This window comes from Myotis lucifugus, unplaced genomic scaffold (assembly GCF_000147115.1).
Source record: "Myotis lucifugus unplaced genomic scaffold, Myoluc2.0 scaffold_372, whole genome shotgun sequence".
Taxonomy (NCBI): Eukaryota; Metazoa; Chordata; class Mammalia; order Chiroptera; family Vespertilionidae; genus Myotis; species Myotis lucifugus.
In genome coordinates, this window is record NW_005871420.1 from 228,813 (window position 1) to 236,939 (window position 8,127).

General features: G+C 54.2%; 1 long non-coding RNA gene across 1 annotated transcript; it reads left to right on the forward strand.

The window, feature by feature from the left end:
* The first annotated feature begins 6,316 nt into the window (after nucleotides 1-6,316).
* Nucleotides 6,317-7,871, forward strand: LOC111828463. The gene is made up of 2 exons (XR_002832332.1): nucleotides 6,317-6,863; nucleotides 7,014-7,871. It is a non-coding gene; the product is annotated as an uncharacterized LOC111828463 (long non-coding RNA).
* The last annotated feature ends 256 nt before the right edge of the window (nucleotides 7,872-8,127 follow it).

The window sequence follows — 8,127 nt, forward strand, 5'->3', positions numbered from 1 at the left end:
GGGTTGGGCGGGGCGGGATCAACAGGGCTGGGCGGAGGGAGCAGTTATGGCCGCTCTCAGTCCCGTTCCCAGAGCTCTGCTTCTCAGAACCCCGGCAGCCGCTGCAAACCTCGGAGAGAAAGCTGCCCTCAGGTTCCAACTGATGCCAGATAATCCCGCTTCTCCCGTTGGAGTCTGGGTCCCTAGAGACTCACCCGGATCTGGAGCCCAGAGTCTGAGACTCACTCCCGACCGAAAACGACAACCGTGCCCTCAGCCACCAGCCCGCTTTCGCGCGCACCTCGGTACCTTTGTATTTTCCACACTGCGCCTCCTCTGAGCCTCGGTTTGCTGTTCTCTTTCCTTCTAGTTGTAGAGTCTCTCTTCAGCCAGCCTTCCTGTGGTTCTGGGTGATGTCCGTTCCGTCTTTTAGTTGTATTTTTGAAATGGTTGTTTGCGGCAGCGGTCTCCGGTGTTTACCTACGCCGCCATCTTGGTCTCTCTCCTCCTGTTATTCTTGACAGAGGCCTGGAAAGAGCCTATTTTACAAACCACGACACCAAGGCCACGGTGATCGGGTAGGGCAGGTCGGACCCTGGCAGTGCCGCACCGCGCTCTGCTCTTCCTGCCTGGCCGGGGCTGCAGTGTGGCTTCCAGGCCTCATGGCCAGAACCACCTGGGAGACTGGGCTCAGCCCTGCAGGGAGGGAGGGTCCAGAAGACCAGATTCCAGGCCGCAGCAGCTCTGCATCCCTGGTCACAGCCGGTGGACCTGGGGGTGACTGGCAGCCTGTGGCCAGGCCACGCTGACATGGGGCCAGGCTGTTGATAGGTGGTGTTTCCAAGGGCGGCCGCTAGGCCCATCACAGGCTTCTGTGGATGCTGAGCTCCGGCCCGGGCCTGGCTGTCCTGACACTCATCCCCTCCCTGAGTCCAGGTCTGCCAACCGAACGCGTGGGCACAGGCGAGGCAGAGCAAAGGGGGGCGCCTGACTCCATGCCTGCTGGGAGGAACATGCGGGGCGTGCAGCCAGGCTCAGACACGGCAGCTGGGAATCTGCGGGGGCTGAGAGAAGACACTGAAATAGCAGCACTGGCCTCGGGGCTGGGCTCTGGATGGCAAAACGGGATTTGGAAGCCCGTCTTCTGGGAATAGCTCCTCCGACCGAGCCTGGTGAGGCCTCGCCAGCAGCTGCCGGTGCCAGGGCGCCGGTGCCAGGGCGCCCATCCCAGGGCACCTCGTCCCACAAGGCCTGGCCGCACAGACCCCACAGACAACACTGGGTGCCAGCCGGCTCAGCCAAGACAAACCCACTGCCAGGCTGGGTCTGGCTGGCGTCTGGGCTCGCCCCCGGAGAGGTTGGTTCTCTCTCTGATTCCAGGATGCCACCAACTTGCAGGGATGCTGGGCCTGCGCAGAGGCTCCCGACGCCCCGCCCGCCCTGCACAGGACGCGCACACCGAGGCGGTCCCGGGCCAGGCAGGGCTCCGGGCACCTCCAAGGCCTTCTCACGGCTGGACCCGGCAGGGTCTCCACGGGGTTAAGTGTGGGCCTTTGATGTTTATGGCAAAACCACCTGCGTCTTGAGCCGCCATGTGGCTGCCAGACTGCGGAGCTGCTGGCGATGACTCAGAAATTCCGGGCGGGTCCTCTAACGGCTGGAGCGCTGGCTTTCGACCACACGGTAATAACTTGGCCGCCTGCTCCATCTCTTAATATTAAAACGTGAGATCGCTCATATATTCATGTCTGTGCTTTGTAAACCCGATATTACACATGACCGATACCAAAATAGCTCCAAGTGTATGTATTTCAAAGGAAATGGAGTCCTCGGGCCGCAGCGAACTTGAAAGGCGCCGGAGGAAAGGGTAGGACGCGCCGTTGTTACTGCAAGTTCGCAGAAATGCTGGGGCCTTTAAGAGATGAAGTTCGTTCTGTCGAAAACGTTTAAATGTTATGTAGAACCCCCAGAGCGTTTCTGCGTTTGGACTAATGATCTGCTTAGAGTTCTGACAGTCATCCCGTTTCTCCCCCTAAGATTCTATAGTCCATCATCGGACGTGCTGTGATCCTCCCTGGTTCTAGAATTCCCACCTCCTTTAGTCCTAAAGCTACCTGAAGCCACGATGTCATCCTGCCCCTCTGCCCTCTGCCCTCTGCCCTCTGCCCTCTGCCCTCTGGAAGCGTCTGCGGGTGCCCAGTGCAAGCTCACTGTCCGAGCTCACCGTCCAGCTCCTAAATGCTCGGCCGCCTTGTCTCAGAGGAGCCTCGTAGGAGAGAACTGGGTCACAGGTAAGCAAAGGCTCATTTTATTATTATTTTTAAATCCTCACCTGAGGATATTTTTCCATTGATTTTTAGAGAGTGGAAGAGAGAGGGAAAGACAGAGAGAAACATCAATGTGAAAGAAACACATCAATTGTTTGCCTTCCGCACGGGCTCATGCATAAGGATCCTGCAACCGAGGTGTGTGTCCTTGACCGGAATGAAACCCAGGACCCTTCGGATCCACGGAGCCAAACCGGCTCATTTTATCGCCACGTCCGCCTTTCATTGGCCTGGGGCCTCCGTTTCCCTGACCCACTCCTTCTCCCCGGGCTTCGAAGGGCACGCGCCACATGAGCTGGGGCTCCTTCTGCGCATCCTGTCGGTTCATCAGGTAAACTCCAGGTACCTGCTCCCCGTCCGGGCTCCTGCCTGGCCCACCTCTGGTTTATCTTCCCCCTGTATCGCCCCCTTTCTTCAAAACTCAGCTCCACCCCCAGCTGCTCTCACCTAAAGCACGTGGAGCTGAGCACCTGGGACCATCTTACCTGGACCCGGAGCGCTCTGTGCAGACACCACCTCCGGGGAAGACCTGCGGGGCCGGTGATGCTCGTCCAGATTTGCAGAACTCAGGGGCGGGGCAGACACCTCTGGGGAGAGGGGAGGGGAGACCTGCCTGCAGGTGCACCCCGCACAGGTGAGAATTCTCTGGAGCCGGAAGTCGGCAGGTGCGGGAACGGGAAGTAGAATTTTGGCCACAGCAGTTCAGGGTTATCACGAGTTTCCCCCTGAGTAGGAATTAGAGCCAGGAGGGGGCTGTGCAGTGCAGAGCGAGAAGCGCGGCCCTGGGGGGAACCCCACCTCTGACCCCTGTTAGCGGGATGGCCTCAGGTAAGTCACGTAACAGGTCTGAGCCTTGTTTTCTCTTTTTTAAAATGAAGAAAATAGAATCTGGCCCTGGCCAGTGTGGGTCAGTGTGTGGCGTCTTCCTGTGCACCAAAAGGTTGCTGGTTCAATTCCTGGTCAGGGCACATCCTGGGTTGTGGGCTCGATCCCCAGTAAGGGGCTGTGCAGGAGGCAGCTGATCGATGTATTGCTCTCACATCCATGTTTTTCTCTCTCTCTCTCTCTCTCTCTCTCTCTCTCTCAAAATCAATTATAAAGTCTTTTAAAAAAAAGGAAAGAAAGTAGACTCTGCTGGGGTGAGTCGGTTGTAGGATTGCAGGCTGTAACCCGTGTGCGATGTGTATTCCTTACATCTATGTTCATTCTTCCCCAGGAGCAGTGGTGCAGCACTCGCTGATTCCGGGCGACCTTGAACTACCTGAACGATGAGATCGACTGCACTTGGTTTGCGGGTCTCCAGACAAAGACGCGCCTGGGGGCGGGCGTCTCAGGTGGCAGAGGTTGTGAGGGGCAGGAGAAGTGGGGAGGTGGGAGGAGTGTCTTAGTGCTCAGGCTGCTACAGCACAATTCCACAGGCCGCGTGGCTTAAACAGAATACATTCTTACAGTTCTGGAGGCTGGACGTCTCCGATCAAGATGCGCTGAGCCGGTACCTGGAGAGAGACTCTCGCTTGCAGGCAGCCATCTTCCCTCGTCTCCTCGTGGTGGTGCGGGGAGCAGCTCTGTTCCTCTTAGGAGGGCACTGTCCCACCCTGCAGGCACCCCCGCCACACCCATCACCTCCCAGAGGCCCCCTCCACATACCGCCACACTGGGGGGGGGGGGGGTTTCAACATCAGAATTAAAAAAAGATATATTTTTTTTATTGATTTCAGAAAGGAAGGGAGAAGGAGAGGGAGAGGGAGGGGGAGAGGGAGAGGGAGAGAAAGAGAGAAACGTTGATTGGCTGCCTCCTGCATGCCCCACACTGGGGATGGAGTGGAGCCCGCAACTCGGGCATGTGCCCTGACGGGGAATTGAACTGTGACCTCCTGGTTCATAGGTCGACGCTGAACATCAGAATTCAGAGGGGACATAAACATGCAAGTCCTCAGCAAGGAGGGAGAACCGTGGCCCCGGGTCCGGGGTCAGGAGTGACAGAGACAGATCAGGAGGTGAGGGGGAATGTGGGCATCAGCCCTGGGGCAGGAGTGGGACGCAGGTGCAGAGAGGGGGTGGGAGGTGGGAGGACGTGGTTTCCGTGGGCAGGATCCTCGGGCTACATGCTGACAACACGGCGCAGGAGGAGAAATCCAAGGACAACTGCTCCTCTGGGTTAAAAACTGAGTTATTTTTTTAGATATGGTTTTGTTTTTCATTTTCAATGACCACTGCTCCCCCTGACTTAGGGATGCTTTGGAGCCGAAAAGCACCGTTCTCAGGCTGTGGCCACTGCATCTGCGTCACAGCCGACAACCACTGCCTCACCCCTTCCCCTCCAAGGAGAGATTTATTCTCCCAAGGCGCAGTCTCAGCCGCGGGAAATGTTTCATGGACGAGCTGCTTCTTTGGGCTCTCCCTGCCTCCTTTCCCCCCCAGGCTAGCCAGGAGTCCACTGCAAAGCTCCTGAGCTGGTTTGGCTCAGTGGATAGAGCACTGGCCTGTGGACTGAGGGGTCCTGGGTTCGATTCCGGTCAGCGGCACGTGCCGGGGTTGTGGGCTTGATTCCCGGTGTGAGCTGTGTAGAAGGCTGCCGATCAAAGAATCTCTCTCATCATTGGTATTTCTGTCTCTCTCTTTCCCTCTCCCTTCCTCTCTGAAATCAAAAAAATTATAGAAAAATAAACAAGCGAAAAAACTCACCAAAAAACAACTTCTGAGCTGAGTTCAGTCTGAGGAGAGGGAGGGAGGGCCAAAGCCTGCCCCTTTTCTGGTGTTAGGGACTGAAGTGCGCCCCCTGCTGGGGGAACTACCCTTAGTCTCTCCCGCTTGGACATGTTTTCTGAAATATATATTGTTTTTTTAATATATATATGTATATATTTATTGATTTCAGAGAGGGAGGGGGAGAGAGAGAGAAACAACAATGATGAGAGAGAATCATTGGTTGTCTGCCTCCTGCACACCCCCTACTGGGGATCGAGCCCGCAACCTGGGCAGGTGCCCTTGACCAGAATCAAACCTGGGACCCTTCAGTCCACAGGCCGATGCTCTATCCACTGAGCCACATGTGCCAGGGCTGAAATATATGTTATTAAAAGCTTTTCCCAGGGCTTGGGCAGATGGCCGGCGCCTGCAGAAGCAAGATGAGGACTCCCTCCGCCTGACCGGCCTGTGCACTCTCCCATCCCTTGACTCCCTGGACCAGCTGGCGCACCCACACCCTGACCCTACTGCATACTTCCACCCTCTATCAGAGACCCTAACCACCCCCCTGGGACTGACCCCGCTGTACTGGTCTCAGCCCACTGAGAGAGGATGTAATAACATTTCTTAAACTCTCAAAGCGTCTTTTGGCCTGGCTCCTTTAGGTGTGAACTTAACACCCCCACCCCCCATTCACACATGGAAGCCCTAACTCTCCATGTGGCTGTATTTGGGGCCTGGGCTTTTAAGGATAATCAAGGTGAAATTCAGGGGCCCGAATCCCTTAGGACTGTGTCCTTATAAGAAGAAGAAGAGACACCGGAGCTCTCTTCCACGCATGTGCACAGAGAACGGTACGTGTGAGGACACAGGGAGGGTGGCCGTCCACAAGCCAAGGAGAGAGCCCCCCACTCACACGCTGGTCACGGACTTCCAGCCTCCAGACCGGGAGAGAAGGAAGGTCTGTGGTTTAGGTCAGAGCTGACCGGGGCTTTCGACCTGGTAGTGAAGAATGGCATGAGGCCATTTCCCTCTTGTGCCTGGGACAGGCCTCCTCAGCCTCCACTCAGCCCTTCCCCCTTTCTTACAGGACCCAGAAATTCCCAGCTGTGGGCTTGGGCGGGGCCCATCCTGACCAGTCAAATTCTTTGGGCCACGGTGATGAGTTCAGGAGTGAACATATTCTATAAGCTGATCCTAAATTTTATTTATTTATTCATGTTTTAATATATTTTTATTGATTTCAGAAGGGAAGGGATAGGGGGAGAGAGATAGAAACGTCAATGATGAGAGAGATCCATTGGTCGGTTGCCTCCTGCACGCCCCACACTGGGGATGGAGCCCGCAACCTGGGCATGTGCCCTGATGGAGAATAGATCTGTGACCTCCTAGTTCATAGGTCTATGCTTAACCACTGAGCTACGTTGGCCGGAGCAAAGAATAATCAAAACAATTGTGAAAGAGAAGAACAAAGTTGGAGGCCTTATGACCTGATTTCAAGATTAACTAGAAACCTCTGGTTATTAGAAATCATGGGATCAGCAAAAAGATAAACATAGATCAAAGGAACAGAAGAGAAAGTTTGAAATGAGATACATTTGGTCAGTTCATGTTTAGCAAAGGTGCCAAGGTAATTCAGTGAATTATATGACAGACTCTTATAACTCAAAAATCACAAAAAATAACTCAATGAAAATGGACAGATGAAGAGACGCTTCACAAGAGAAGACATATGAGTGGTCACTAGACCCATGCAAAGATGCTCCAGTCAGTGGTCCTCAGGAAATGCAAGTTAAGGCCACAAGTGAGACGCTACTACAAACCTGGTGCTACAGCCAACATGAAAACGCATCAAAATACCACGTGCTGGTAAGAATGGGGAGCAATGGGGACGCTCAAGGACTGCTGGTGGGAGTGTAGAATAGTTGGAAAAACCGTTTTGTAGTTTCTTCTGTGGAGTTAAATATAAACATACCAAAAACGTTACACTTACCATATGACCCACAATTTCACTCCTAGGGGTCTACCCAGGAGAAGTGAAAACACATGTCCACAAAAAGACGAGCACATGGATGCTCGCCGCAGCTTTAGTCACAACAGCCCCAAAAGTGGAACAACCCAATGTCCACTGACAGGGGCACGAAGAAGCAAAACCTCACATCCACACAATGCGATACCCCAGAGCAGCAGAGAGAGAACAGACTGTTGATGCGCGCAACCACATCGATGCATCGAGAAAGTATCATCTGAGTGAGAGACACCAAGCATGGAAGACTATACACTGTATGGCCTGTTTCTAGTAAATTCGAGAAAACCACAGAGGCAGGTAGCAGACAGTGGCTGCCTGAGGTGGGTGGGTATCTGGACTGGATGCAAAGGGGCATAAAGGGAATTTGGGTGATGGAAGTCAGTGTTCTAAAACTGGATCATGTGGGCTGGTTGTAGGCCAGTAGAGTATATATGCATTTATCAAAACCCACTGAACTATACACTTAAAGTAGGTCCAATTTTTTTTTTAGTGTGTGAATTTTCCTATACAATAAAAACCTAATATGCAAATCAACAAACGGTGGAATGACCGGTGGAACGACTGGTCACTATGATGTGCACTGGCCACCAGGGGGCAGATGCTCAATGCAGGAGCTGCCCCCAGCCGGCAGGCCCCAGGGTCCTCCCCACCCGGTCCTCCCCACCTGATTGCCCTGCCAGTTGCCTCCCACAGACCAGCAGTGGCGGGGAGCGAGCAGGCAGGCGGTTAGGAGTGAGGAATCTCAGATTGCGAGAGGGCGCAGGCCAGGCTGAGGGACCCTTCCACCCCCGTGCATGAATTTCGTGCATCAGGCCTCCAGTAACTCAATAAAACAAAGTCTAACCTGGCCTTTCATGGCCTATGTAATAGATTCTGTCTACTTCTCACGCTATCTGACCTCAAGGCCTTGACACAGGACAAGTTGTCTCTTGTTCGTGTTACCATCCGGTGTGCGTCAGTGACACAGGCTGACACGTGGCTGTTTACATTTAAATGACTGAGAATGAGCCCTGGCTGGTGTGGCTCAGCGGTTGGGTGCCTGGGTTTCAAGTTTGATTCTCAGGAGCAGCTCTCACATCGATGATATCTCTCTCTCTCTCTCTC